The sequence below is a fragment of the Cyprinus carpio genome, chromosome A19 (genome assembly GCF_018340385.1).
Source record: "Cyprinus carpio isolate SPL01 chromosome A19, ASM1834038v1, whole genome shotgun sequence".
NCBI classification, from domain to species: domain Eukaryota; kingdom Metazoa; phylum Chordata; class Actinopteri; order Cypriniformes; family Cyprinidae; genus Cyprinus; species Cyprinus carpio.
In genome coordinates this window covers 4,325,512-4,341,394 of record NC_056590.1, presented here as the reverse complement: position 1 = coordinate 4,341,394, position 15,883 = coordinate 4,325,512, and positions in this window count along the sequence as shown.

The window sequence follows — 15,883 nt, the reverse complement described above, 5'->3', positions numbered from 1 at the left end:
GGGTACCTCAGTCATGGTATTGCCGGCCTGAGACTCAAACCCACAACCTTAGGGTTAGGAGTCAAACTCTCTAACCACTAGGCCAAGACTTCCCCGCACGACTATAGCATCTATAAAGACAACCTTTCCTGTTTTTCAATGTGGACTTAGCCACAGCTAGACAGACCTTGTTCTAAAACCTTATAAACAGTAACTTAAACAACACTCAAACTCTTTTTGCTACTGTTGAGAGACCCCCCCCCCAAGTCAGATTCCCAGTGAAATGCTCTTCGACAGCCATTACAATGAGTTTGCTTCCTTCTTTTCTGAGAAGATCAATAATTTAAGAAAGGCGACTGGCACATCCTCAAGTTATGCAGAGGTCAGACAGATTCGACTGAAACTGATAGTAAAATTTTGGAAGAAATAGTACAACACCTTAAATGCTATCTTGACACTTCCCACATATTTTTTTTTTTCAAAAGGGTGCTTAACTGTTTGGAAGCAGATCTCTTAGAAGTGGTGAACGCCTCACTCCTTTCTGGGACTTTTCCAAACTGCCTGAAAACTGCAGTTGTTAAGCCCCTCCTGAAAAAGCACAATCTTGATAACATCATATTGAGCAATTATAGACCAATATCAAATCTTCCTTTTATAGGCAAGATTATGAAGATTGAAAAGGTAGTCTTTAATCAGCTGAACAACTACTTAAAAACAAATGGATACCTGGACAATTTTCAATCTGGTTTCTGACCGCATCACAGCACAGAGACAGCGCTCGTTAAGATAATAAATGATATTCGCTGAAATTCTGATTCTAGCAAATTATCAATGCTGGTATTACTAGATCTCAGTGCTGCGTTTGACACTGTCGATCATAACATACTACTAGAGAGAATGGAAAACTGGGTCAGGCTTTCTGGGATGGTACTCAAATAGTTCAGGTCATACTTAGAAGAGAGAGGTTATTATGTGAGTATAGGAGACCATACGTCTAAGTGGACAACCATGACATGCAGAGTCCCACAAGGCTCAATTCTTGCACTACTCTTGTTTAGCCTGTATATGCTCCCGCTAAGTCAAATGAGAAAGAATCAAATTGCCTATCACAGCTATGCTGATGAGACCCAGATTTACTTAGCCTTATCTCCAAATGACTACAGCCCCATTGACTCCCTCAGCCAATGCACTGATGAAATTAACAGTTGGATGTGCCAGAACTTTCTTCAGTTAAACAAGGGAAAAACTGAAGTCATTGCATTTGGAAACAAAGATGAAGTTCTCAAGGTGAATGCATACCTTGACTCTAGGGGTCTAACAATTAAAAAAAGTCAGGAATCTTGTGTGATTCTGGAGACAGACATTTTCAGTAGTCATGTCAAAGCAGTAACTAAACAGCATACTATCATCTAAAAATCATTGCAAGAATTATATGTTTTGTTTCCAATCAAGACTTGGAGAAACTTGTTTGTTCATGCCTTTATCACCAGCAGGGTGGACTATTGTAATGGTCTCCTCACCAGCCTTCCCAAGAAGACCATTAGACAGCTGCAGCTTATCCAGAACACTGCTGCCAGAATTCTGACTACAACCAGAAAATCTGAGCATATCACACCAGTCCTCAGGTCCTTACACTGAAAAAAATGTGTAGTAAGATTTACTTGAAAAAAGCTTGGAAACAATGCTCAGTAAGGCAGGAGAACTGGCAATACTTCGCAAGGAGCAAACACACAGACTCTTGTTAAATACTGTTCAAACAGGAAATGAATGTAGAAGCAGAGGGATCGGTACACAGTCAGTACTCAGGAGAGGGCTCCCTCTGCTGGTGTGGCGTTACAGACCCCCCCCCCCCCCCCCCAGGAATGACTCCTGGCGCTTGACGAGAACGTCCCCGTGGTCGTGGTGCTGGACGATCGGGTCTGGCTCGATGAAAGTCCTCGATGAGCGAAGGATCCAAGATGTCATGTGCAGCTACCCAAGATCTCTCCTCAGGTCCGTAACCCTCCCAGTCCACCAAGAATTGGAGTCCACCCCCTCTCCGTCTGGAGTCCAACAACTCCCTCACCGCATATGCAGGAGATCCATCAATGTCCAGTAGCGGAGGTGGCTCCTGATTCTCGACGTTGGGGTCAGCACTCGGGTGGACCGGTTTCAGGGGGGAACATGGAAGGATGGAGAGACACGATAATTAGCAGGAAGCTCCAACTGGTATGTGACTTCATTAATCTGTCTTAAGATTTTAAATGGGCCTACATACCTTGGAGTGAGCTTCCTGCTTGGTAGCCGCAGCTTGAGGTCCCATGTAGAGAGCCAGACCCTCTGTCCAGGTTGATAGGCAGGGTGTGGGTGACGCCGCCTATTGGCCTGAATCTCCTGGTTCCTGACCACCCTCTGCAGACGTACATGAGCACAGTCCCACACCCTCTCACTACGACGAATCCAGTCATCTACTGCAGGTACTAATGATGGTTCTGCTGACCACGGGAACATAGGGGGTTGGTATCCAAGCACACACTGAAATGGGGTGAGACCAGTCAAAGAATGCCTTAACGAGTTCTGTGCATACTCGGCCCATGGTAGAAACTCTGACCAATGATGCTGTTCACAACAACAGTATTACTGTAGATACCTGCCAATTTCCTGGTTCAGTCTTTCCACTTGTCCATTGGACTGAGGATGATATCCAGATGTTAGACTGACATTGATGTCCAGATGTCTGCAAAAGGCTTTCCATACTTGTGAAGTGAACTGTGTTCCTCTGTTGGAGACAATGTCTTCAGGTGTTGGGGAATGGGCAAAGGCTGTAGCAAACCAGACGGTAACTCCTTGGGTGTTTTGGACTGGGCACAGACTGAGCAAGACTTGACATAGTTAGCCACATCTTTAATCATTGATGGCCACCAGAATGAGTTCTGTGTGAGATGGAGAGTTCTTGAGATACCTGGGTGGCCAGAGCAAAGTGATGTGTGGACCCATTGCATGACTCTAAACCGAATATTTCTAGATACATAGTGCTTGTTGGGGGGACAACCCTGTGGTGTGGATTCCTTCTGTTGCTCTCTTTGAATCTCATCCATCAGGTCCCATGAAATGGGCGCAATGATTATTGATGAGGGTAAGAAAGAGATTCTGGCTGGGATTCTTTTCAAGGATGATCATGTCGTCTGGAAAGTGCATCAGCCTTACTGTTTTTTACTGCCTGGTCTGTATGTGACTGTAAACTGGAATCTTGTAAAAAAAATAGCACCAAGCGTGCTTGACGAGGATTCAATCTCTTGGCACTCTTGATGTACTCAATATTTTTATGGTCCGTTATTACCTGGAAAGGGTGAGTGAAACCCTCCAACCAATGTCTCCATTCTTCAATGGCAGCCTTCATGGATAAAAGCTCCTTGATGCCGACATCATAGTTGCGTTCTGCATCAGTAAGTTTTCTCGAGAAGTAGGCAAGTAGGCACACGGGTAGAGCTTCCCTGGCTGTCCGTGACGTTGAGAGAGCACAGCACCAATTCCTCTATCCGAAGCATCGACTTCTATGACAAATGGCAGGTTGGGATCGGGATGCTTGAGAATGGGTGTGGAAGTTAAACTTTCTTTGAGTTTGGTGAAGGCTAGAGTGGCACTTTCAGACCATTGTAACTTTGAAGGTTTACCTTTCAGCAGGGATGTCAGTGGTGCAGCTATCGTGCTATAATTACGGATAAAGCGTCTATAGAAGTTGGCAAATCCTAAGAAGCGCTGAAGTTCCTTGATTGTAGTAGGTTGGGGACATTCAGTGACTGCCGAAATCTTTGAACCATCCATTTCCACACCATGATGGTTGATGTTATACTCCAAGAAGGAAGTTTGCTTGACATTTAACCCACACTTCTCACCTTTAACATATAGTTGGTTCTTTAACAGTCTGGATAACACAGTTTTGACATGATCTTGATGTTCCTCCTTTGACTTGGAGTAGATAAGAATATCGTCAATATATGCAATGACATACTTGTTCAAGATGTCTCTAAAGATCTCATTGATGAAGGATTGAAATACGGCTGGTGCATTTGCTAACCCATATGGCATGACCTGGTATTCATAGTGCCCCCTAGTGGTCACAATTCTGATTCTGATGAGGTTATAGGCACTCCGGAGGTCTAGCTTGGTGTAAATTGTGGCTTCACGGAGTTGCTCTAGAGCAGCAGGCACTAGGGGAAGTGAGTAGCGGAATTTAACTGTGACATTGTTTAAACCTATGCAAGGCCGAAGTCCTCCATCTTTCTTTTCCACAAAAAAGAAGCCAGCTGCTGCTAGAGAAGTTGATGGGCAAATGAAACCAGAACTGAGAGCTTCTTCTATGTATTCCTCCATTGCCTGGGCTTCTGGTTGTGATAAGGGGTAGATCTTACTCTTGGGCGGCATCGTGTTGGGTAGGAGGTCTATGGCGCGATCCTAGGAACGATGAAGCGGAAGCCGGGTGGCTTTAACCCTCTGAAGTCGATTAACGCGTATACGCGTTTTGGGGTATTTTCTCCTGATAACCCCGAAAAGAACTTAAATTACACTTTCAGTTTTGATCGTACAGATAAGAGCAATACATCAATCGAATCTGTAAAGGTCTCTACTTTTTTTTTTGTATACAGACATAATAACAACAAAACTTTGTGCACTTATAAAATAAAGATAACAAACAAGGAGTGCTGTCTGCAGCCTTTGTCTGCGCTTATCTTCGTTTCCAAACACGTCATTAAAATGAACTGTAACTCAGTGAATACTGAACGAAGAGACATGAGAGATATATCTATAGAAAGCCTGACATGTCTACTTTTAAACTAAACATGTGCTGTCGAAAACAAATATTCTGTGATAAAGTAATCCATATGAAAACAAGAACGCGATGTCCGTTTTTCACGTCTCCCTTCATTATCTTCTAATGCGACCACGCCCCCGCGCTGAACGCGCTATTCAGATTTTAATGTATCACTGTAGCGCGTGGCTTGAATACGCCCACACAACAGAAGATAACGCAGCGAGACTGTTCTTCAAGGTTTCAAGAAGTTTTTTATTTTACTGTTTGCTTCGCGATGAGAGGAATAAGACCTAATTAAAAGATGTGATGTGGTTGAGGATTTGAGATTTGGATTTCCTCAGAAAAAAAAGAATGAAGCACTTTATCCAGCAGAGATCATAAACATGAGTAAGTCTCTTATTTATTTATAAACTTGTACTAGTTTTCACATAACGTGTAAACATTTTACTAGTTAGACTTTTTCCAAAGACTTTTTTCCAAACTATAATTCCTGACTAAATGTATAATCAAGTGAAATATTATGAAGTTTCAATAACAATATACACTACTATACCATTCAAAAGCTTGATGTAAATAATATAAATGTACCAATAAATGTAACTGTAACAATAAATGTAATAAACAATGCTGTTCTTTCAATTTATCCCCCCTAAAAAAAACAGAAAAAAAAATATTCTCAGCTCTTTTCAACATTAACCCTCTGGAGTCTAAGGGTATTTTTGGGGAACCTGGAGAAGTTTTGTCATGCCCTGAAATTTTGTTTTTTTCAGTTTCTTATAAAATATCTAAATGGCTAAAGTTAATCTCACTGTAATCAGCACAAACTGGGCTATAATAATATGTGAGCAGCATGTATAAACATGATTGTGTTTTTGAGGAAAAAAAATGTTATGCGTGGTTAGTGAAAAGAAGAGCTTCAAATAAACATATAAAGAAAAATTGGTTCCCTGGAACTTTTTGAGAACTGGAGCTTGTAGACTAGAATTTTTTTTCTCTAAATGATGTGGAAAAATCATCTTGTTTAACCCCACTTACAGAAAACAATATATTGATTAAATTTTCTAAGAACACTTTTTGTTGGTAAAAGTCATATGCGAGTAGGCGTCAACTATCATGAATTCACACCTGAGAAGACAAAGGCCTGCATATTGAGCTGCATAATGAACCATTCAGTCAGCTGTGGTCACTGAGAGGGATGAGTTACAAGAAAGAATGTGAGGACAAAATAAATGTATATAATTTTATGTTTGTAGTTATTTTAGAATATATTTTATTATCCCACAGCATAATTTACTATTCACTAACTTGTGAGTGCAGTTTAAAAAAATTTATTAGGAACAATCAAAGCTGACTTCAAACTGAATTTATTGCCCATCATTACTCCAGTCACACAATCCTTCAGAAATCCTTTAACAATCTTATTTTCTACATAAAAAACATTTATTGTTATTATTATCATTATTATTATTATTATTACCTTATTATTAATCTTGCTGAAGACTTCTTGATACTCCTGGTAGCACAATGGAATGGTGACTGATCTCGCATCTGGCTTTTCAATACTTGTAGAGAGAACAAGAGTTGATAACTTTGGTGCAGACAGTAGGTCCAACAAACCTGGCGGAAATGCCATTATGCAGCTTCATTATGCGGGCCTCTGTCTTCTCAGGTTGTGAATCACACAAAATATTCATGATAGTTGGACGCCGACTCGCCATAGTGTCCTTTTGAAACAACAAGTGTCCTATGAACATTTTGACATTCTAATCTATTTTCCATCTTCTGGAGTGAGTAAAATGATGATTTCACATCATTTTGAAGCAAAAAATCTAGGCTACAAGCTCCAGGTTTGACAGTCTTGTGAACAAATGTTTTTGTATTTGTTTTATAACCTTATTTCAGTGACTTCAAAATTGTCGTTTTTTTCTAACCACGCATAAAAGTTGCTTTCTCAAAAACACAATCATGTACATACATGCTATTTACATATTATTGTAGCCCAGTTTGTACTGATTACAGTGTTACTAGACTTTAGCCATGTATCTATTTATAAGCAACTGAAAAAAGTCAGGGGATGTCAAAACTTCTCCAGGCCCCCAAAACCCCCTAGACCTCAGAGGGTTAATGCAGACTGGATAGAGGATTATGCAGTAAAAATAGCACCATTAAGAGAAATTATGAAACAAGCAGGATTAGAACATTTGAACAATGCACTAAAATGGACTACAGATGCATTAATAGCATTTGAATCAATAAAAAAGGAACTACAAAGGACACCAACCATTACGCATCCCGACTACAGTAAACTATTTCATTTATATGTAGCAAATAGAGTTGATGGGTATGCGTCAGATGTACTAATGCAAGAAAGCTGTAGCGGAAGAAAAAAACAACCTATAGCATACTATAGCTAGAAGTTGGATAATGTAGCACAGGGCTACCCACCTTGTTAGGCTTGGCAGCAATCCAGTTTACTTATGAGAAAGCATCTACAATAACAATGGGATATCTTGTGACAATTTATATGCACCACAAAACTGTGGAATTAATAGAACAAGGGAAATTTGTTCTAACTCCAGCTCGTATTTTGGCTTATTCCTCATTGCTTGCTTATCCAGATGTTACAATTAAACGTTGTGTTAATATTATAAATGCTGATGTGATGATGTTGTTTTTTTTTGGGGGGAAAACATGATTGTTTTGTTGGTGGTGTAGCCTTTACAAGACTACGACCTGATCTTGAATCTACGCCCATATCTGAGGCAGAAATGACATATTTTGTGGATGGTTCCAGTTTTAAAGATCATTCAGGAACTCATTCAGGGTATGCAGTTGTAAGAAAAGGAGACAAATTTGTACCAGTAATATCTCAACATTGTATACAACCCTGTTCAGCTCAGCTAGCTGAGCTAAAGGCTCTTACAGTTGCCTGTGAATTAGCAAAAAGACAGACAGTAAATATTTTTACTGATTCGGCCTATGGTCATGGTGTTTGTCATTTATTTGGAGCAGTTTGGAAACAGAGAGGTTTCAAAAAGACTAATGGATCTCCAATCCAAAATGCAGATCAAATAATTCAGTTAATCACTTCAATGATGCTTCCTAAATGATTAGCAGTTATAAAGTGTCAAGCCCATAAAAAAGGAAATTAATATGTTAACAAGGAAATAATGTAGCAGATTTGGAAGCTAAAAAAGCCTCAGGATGTAAAACAGCAATATTCGTGCCAATTGTTTTAATAGAACCACAGCCTCAATTAGATGATATTATCTGGATACAAGAACAAGCAACTTCATATGAACAGTCTATGTGGCAAAAAAGAGGAGCTATAAAAGACACTCAAAACATTTGGCTTTCACATTTAGGACAGATTGTTGCACCAACCACTCTTTTGAATGTTCTAATTCCAGATGCACATGGATTTGATCACTGTGCGAGGGGGGAAGTAGTAAGGAGAATAAAACTACAAGGATATTGGTCTCCATATTTAACCCTCTGAGGTCTAGGGGGTTTTGGGGGCCTGGAGAAGTACATGACTAAAGTCTGAAAACACTGTATTCAGTACAAACTGGGCTACAATAATATGTAAATGGCGTGTATGTACATGATTGTGTTTTTGAGAAAACAACGTTTATGCGTGGTTAGTGAAAAACTAAAATTTTGAAGTTACTGAAATAAGGTCATAAAACACCTAGAGAACATTTGTTCACGAGACTGTCAAACCTGGAGCTTGTAGGCTAGTATTTTTGTTTCAAAATGATGTGAAAATCATCTTGTTTACTCACTCACAGAAAACAGTAGATTAATTTAAATTTTCTAAGACACTTTTTGTTTGTAAAAGGCATATATGAGTAGGTGTCAACTATCATGAATATTTGGGTGATTCACACCTGCGAAGACAAAGGCCCGCATAATGAGCCTTTCAGCCAGGTGTGTGACCGAGAGGGAAGAGTTACATGAAAGAATGTGAGGACAAAATAAATGTATATATTTTTATGTTTGTAGTTTATTTAGAATATATTAATTTTCCCCACAAAAAATAATTTGATATTCACTTGCAAGAGCAGTTAAACAGTTTATTAGGAACAATCAAAAGCTGACTTTCAAAGCTGAATTTTTTGCATCATTACTCCAGTCACACGATCCTTCAGAAAATCCTTCTAATATCAGAAAAAAAAAAAATACGTTATTGTTATTATTATTATTAATGTTGAAAAGAGCTGAGAATATTTTTCATTTTTTTTGATAAATTGAAAGAACAGCAAGACTGGATGCTGAAAATTTAGCTTTGATCACAGGAATAAATTTGTAAAATATATTCAAATAGAAAGCAGTTATTTTAAATAGTATATACTAAATACTAAAAATTTTTTAAATAGTAAAAATACTGAATAGTATTATTGTTTTGGCTGGTTGTTGTTTAATGTTGTTGTGTATTGTTGAAATTTATTTTTGAACATTGATTTGATTTAAGAGCAACAATTTAATTGAGGTTCAACAAATAAAAAAACAGATGCAATACGGATAAACAAATGATAAAGCTTGGCTTATTGAATATCAGGTCCCTTTCTACGAAAGCACTTTTTGTAAATAATATGATCACTGATCATAATCTAGATGCACTCCGTTTGACAGAAACCTGGCTAAAACCTGATGATTACATTATTTTAAATGAGTCTACATCCCAAGATTACTGTTATAAACATGAGCCACGTCCAAAAGGTAAAGGGGGAGGTGTTGCTTCAATTTATAACAATGTTTTCAGGATTTCTCAGAGGGCAGGCTTCAAGTATAACTCATTTGAAGTATTGGTGCTTAATATAACATTATCCAGAGAAACAAATGTTAATGATAAATCCCCTGTGATGTTTGTACTGGCTACTGTATACAGGCCACCAGGGCACCATACAGACTTTATTAAAGAGTTTGCTGATTTTACATCTGATTTAGTGCTGGCTGCAGATAAAGTTTTAATTGTTGGTGATTTTAATATCCATGTTGATAATGAAAAAGATGCATTGGGTTCAGCATTTATAGACATTCTGAACTCTATTGGGGTTAGACAACACGTCTCAGAACCTACTCATTGTCGAAATCATACTCTAGATTTAATACTGTCACATGGAATTGATGTTGATGGTGTTGAAATTATGCAGCCAAGCGATGATATCTAAGATCATTATTTAGTTTTGTGCAAACTTCATATAGCTAAAACTGTAAATTCCACTTCTTGTTACAAGTATGGTAGAACCATCACTTCTATCACAAAAGACTGCTTTGTAAGTAATCTTCCTGATGTATCCCAAAACCTCAGAACAACTTGATGATGTAACAGAAACTATGGACTCTCTCTTTTCTAGCATTTTAAATACAGTTGCTCCTTTACGCTTAAGGAAGGTTAAGGAAAACAGTCTGACACCGTGGTGTAATGAGCACACTCGCACCCTATAGAGAGCAGCACGGAAAATGGAGCTCAGCTGGAGGAAAATAAAACTAGAAGTATTTCGTATTGCTTAGAGGGAAAGTAACCTATCTTACAGAAAAGCATTAAAAACTGCTAAATCTGAGTACTTTTCATCTCTTTTAGAAGAAAACAAACATAACCCCAGGTATTTATTCAATACAGTGGCTAAATTAACGAAAAATAAAGCATCAACAAGTGGTTGACATTTCTCAACATCACAGCAGTAATGACTTTATGAACTACTTTACTTCTAAAGTCGATACTATTAGAGATAAAATTGTAACCATGCAGCCATCAGCTACAGTATCACATCAGACAGTGCACTATAGATCCCCTGAGGAACAGTTCAAGTTCAAGTTCAAGTTCAAAACTGCTTTATTGTCAATTTCCACATGTACAGTACATACATACAGAGAATCGAAATTGCGTTACTCTCAGACTCCGGTGCATACAGATAACATTAACATTAAAGCCTAAAAAAAATAACTAGATCAAATATAAAATGTAGATACAATTATACAATAAGGGAATTATAAAAAAAAGACATATAATAAAAATAAAAGTTAAAAATAAAGTTAAATAAAGCAGCGCAAGGTAAATGACAGATATAGTGCAAATCAATGAAGTGAACAACAGTGCAGTTAAAAGATTTTTTAGTGCAAAAAAATCACTTATTAAAAATATCTTAAGTCTGAGTTCCACTCATTCTCTACTATAGGAGAGGAAGAATTGTATAAACTTGTTAAATCATCTAAACCAACAATATCTATGTTAGACCCTATTCCATCTAAGCGCCTAAAAGAGGTGCTTCCAGAAGTCATAGATCCTCTTCTGACTACTATTAATTCCTCATTGTTATTAGGGTATGTCCCCAAATCCTTCAAACTGGCTGTTATTAAGCCTCTCATCAAAAAACCACAACTTGACCCCAAGGAAATGGAAGCTTTAGCATAAGTTCTCAATTGTTAGCGTCACTTATTACCTCTCAATTGTCCAATCACGTTCTAATAATAGAAGTATAAAGGACCTGTGCTTACACTTGTCTGAGTTTGCAGATGCTGAACGCTTCACTCACCACCATCCACCCCTCCACCACCAAGATGGTTTCCTCCCTCACCATAACAAAGCTTCTTCTCTCCATCTTCCTTACCACCGCAGGATGTTTCTTCCCCTCCAACCACTCCACCACCACCAGGATGGTCCCTCCTAAAACCTCACAGGGGTCGGCTGCACCCCTGCCTTCGTCTTCAGGCAGGAAATGCTGAATCCGTACACTCGGACTGCTAGTTACGGATGGGGCCTACGCCAAATATTATCATATGTATAGCTTGCTGGGTCATTAATAAATGGATGATTTGTTACAATATATTCTCCGAGTCTTTCTGGTAGAAATAGTTAATTATAGACCGATCTCGAATCTCCCTTTTCTTTCCAAGATACTAGAAAAGGTAGTATCCTCACAATTATATTCCTTCTTAGAGAAAAATGGCGTCTGTGAGGATTTCCAGTCAGGATTTAGACCGTATCATAATACTGAGACTGCTCTCCTTAGAGTTACAAATGACCTGCTCTTATCATCTGATCGTGGTTGTATCTGTCTATTAGTGCTATTGGATCTTAGTACTGCGTTCGACACTATTGACCACACCATTCTTTTGCATAGACTAGAACACTTTGTTGGCATTAATGGAACATGATTTAAATCGTACTTATATGACCGCAATCAATTCGTAGCAGTGAATGAAGAGGTATCATATCATTCACAAGTGCAGTATGGAGTACCGCAAGGCTCAGTACTAGGGCCGTTACTCTTCACGCTTTACATGTTACCCTTGGGAGATATCATCAGGAAACACGGTGTTAGCTTTCACTGTTATGCTGATGATACTCAGCTCTATATTTCTTCGTGGCCCGGCGAAACATACCAATTTGAAAAACTAACGGAATGCATAGTCGATATAAAAAACTGGATGACAAGTAATTTCTTACTGCTAAATTCTGAAAAAACAGAGGTGTTAATTATAGGGCCTAAAAGCTCTGCATGTAATGACCTTGAACGCTGTCTAAGCCTTGATGGCTGCTCTGTCAATTCTTTGTCATCAGTTAGGAACCTAGGTGTGCTATTTGATAGCAACCTTTCCTTAGAAAGCCACGTTTCTTGCATTTGTAAAAACTGCATTTTTACATCTCAAAAATATATCTAAATTATGGCCTATGCTCTCAATGTCAAATGCAGAAATGTTAATCCATGCGTTTATGGCCTCAAGGTTAGACTATTGTAATTCTCTATTGGGTGGTTGTTCTGCACGCTTAGGAAACAAACTGTAGTTAGTCCAAAATGCAGCAGCTAGAGTTTTTACTTGAACCAGGAAGTATGATCATATTAGCCCGGTCCTGTCAACACTGCACTGGCTCCCTATCAAACATCGTATAGATTTTAAAATCTTGCTTATTACTTATAAAGCCCTGAATGGTTTAGCACCTCAGTATTTGAACGAGCTCTTGTTACATTATAGTCCTCCACGTCCGCTCCGTTCTCAAAACTCTGGCAATTTGATAATACCTAGAATATCAAAGTCAACTGCGGGCGGCAGATCCTTCTCCTATTTAGCACCCAAACTCTGGAATAACCTACCTAACATTGTTCGGGAGGCAGACACACTCTTGCAGTTTAAATCTAGATTAAAGACCCATCTCTTTAACCTGGCTTACACATAACATACTAATACACTTCTAATATCCAAATCCGTTAAAGGATTTTTAGGCTGCATTAATTAGGTAAACCGGAACCGGGAAAACTACCCATAACACCCAATGTACTTGCTACAATATTAGAAGAATGGCATCTACGCTAAATTTAGTCTGTTTTCTCTCTTATTCCGAGGTCACCATAGCCACCAGATCCAGTCTGTATCCAAGTCAGAGGGTCACTGCAGTAGGTCGGATTAGGTATGTATCCAGCCCAGATGGTGGATCAGCACCTAGAAAGGACCTCTACAGCCCTGAAAGACAGCGGAGACCAGGACTAGAGCCCCAGAGACAGATCCCCTGTAAAGACCTTGTCTCAGACGACCACCGGGAAAAGACCACAGGAAACAGATGATTCTTCTGCACAGTCTGACTTTGCTGCAGCCTGGAATTGAACTGCTGGTTTCGTCTGGTCAGAGGAGAACTGGTCCCCCAACTGAGCCTGGTTTCTCCCAAGGTTTTTTTCTCCATTCTGTCACTGATGGAGTTTTTGGTTTCTTGCTGCTGTCGCCTCTGGCTTGCTTAGTTGGGGACACTTCATTTACAGCGATATCGTTGACTTGATTGCAAATTATTGCACAGATACCATTTAAACTGTACTGAGCTGCATGATGACATCACTGAATTCAATGATGAACTGCCTTTAACTGTCATTTTGCATTATTGACACACTGTTTTCCTAATAAATGCTGTTCAGTTGCTTTGACACAATTTTTTGTTTAAAGCGCTATATAAATAAAGATGACTTGACTTGACTGATGTAATTTTTTGTTTAAAGCGCTATATAAATAAAGATGACTTGACTTGAGTATTAATTCAAATGATATGTAGCATCAATTACACATTCTTGGGTGACTGATACTAGTAGTACAGTAGAACATTTAGATGATGTGAATGAAACTTCATAAAGTTTCACTTGATTATACATTTAGTCAGGAATTATAGTTTGGAAAAAGTCTAACTAGTAAAATGTGTACACGTTATGTGAAATCTAATATAAGTATATAAATAAAAAAAAAAAGACTTATGTTTATGATCAAATCCTGAGGTAATCCTCAGCGCATCTTTTGGGGTGAATTATGTCTTATTCCTCTCAGCGCGAAGCAAACAGTAAAAAAAAAAAAAAAAAAAAAAACTTGAACAGTCTCACAGCTTTGTTTTCTGTATGGGCGTTTACAAGCCGCGAGCTTCACGTGTAACATTAAAATATCAATACCGTGTTCAGCGCGTGGGCGTGGTCACATTAGATGAATGAAGGGAGATGTGAAAGACGGACATTGCGTTGTTTTCATATGGATTACTTTATCACAGAATATTTGTTTTTGGTAGCACTTGCTTAGTTTAAAAGTAGACATGTCAAGCTTTCTATAGATATATCTCTGATGTCTCTTCGTTGAGTATTCTCTGAGTTACAGTTCATTTTAATGACATGTTTCTAAATGAAGATCACCGCAGAGCTGCAGTGCAGACAGCGCACCTTGTTTGTTTTCTTTATTTTATAAATGAATAAAGTTTTGTTGTTGTTATGTGTGGATACAAATAAAAGTAATCCCTTTACAGATTCGATTGATGTATTGCTCTTATCTGTACGATCAAAACTGAAAGTGTAATTTAAGTTCTTTTCAGGGTTATCAGGAGAATATGTCTTAACATATGCGGGGATCGACTCCAGAGGGTTAAGATCAGTGGTTGATGAGTTTTTGTCCTCCTGTGAAATATGCACCAAACATAATGTAAGAAAAGGCATAACAACACAAATAAGTCATATACCAATACCAGAAGGACCGTTTAAACGTGTGATGATTGATTATGTGGACATGATAAAACGGGTGCAAGGTAAAAGGTATATGTTAGTGGTAATAGACAGATTTAGCAGATGGATTGAAGCAGTTCCATCAGCAGATGAAGGGGCAGCAACAGTAATTACATTTCTGACAAGAGAAGTATTTCCTAGATTTGAATACCATCTGAAATAAGTTCTGACAATGGATCCTAATTTATTCAGAAAACTGTAAAACAAGTACTGCAACAATTAAGAATAAAACAAAGGCTAGGATCCGTCTACCATCCACAGGGTATTGTCGAACGATTGATTGGTACCATTAAAGCTAAACTTAACAAAATATGTGCAAATACTAAACTTAATTGGATTGATGCTTTGCCTCTTGCATTAATGAGTTATCATATGCAAATTAACAGAAGTACGCACCTAACACCGCATGAAATGCTTACAGGTCGACCCATGCCTGCGCCATTCTGTAGGGGCCCCTATAAAGGACCCCCACTAGAACAATTGCAAATGGAACTTAGAGCCTATATGAAGAAACTAACTGCAATACACAAAGCTATCTATTTGCAGGAAACAAGAAAGCAGCAGCCTAAGAAGGGAGCAGAGGCGGCCTGTCCAATTGTTCCAGGTGACTTGGTGTATCTGAGAGTGTTCAGGAGAAAGTGGAATGAACCCAGGACAGAGGGACCCTATAAAGTGGTAACGGCTACTCCAACAGCAGTCCAAGTAAAAGGAAGTAATACCTGGTATCATTTAAACCATAGCACCAGAGTTCCCAAAGCAACAGAGAAGACAACAGAGGGAAATAATGAAACAGAAAATACAAAGAAGAGGAAAATGAAAAAGAGCATAGCATTAAAAACTCTGAAAAAGATCAACAACAACTTTTACTAAGTAAAGAGGCTCCTGCAAATGGGAAAAATGAGCAAAGTAATATGGATAATGAGCATCATATGCCTAGTGAATCTAATAATGCAAGTCCAAGCTCAACCAACGGAAAACAGCCCGACTTCCCTTCAATGAACTTTTCAGCCCTTAAACAAAACTGATAATGATACTAACTCAACAGAACAAAAGATGCCTAAATATCATAGAAACATTGACTATGATA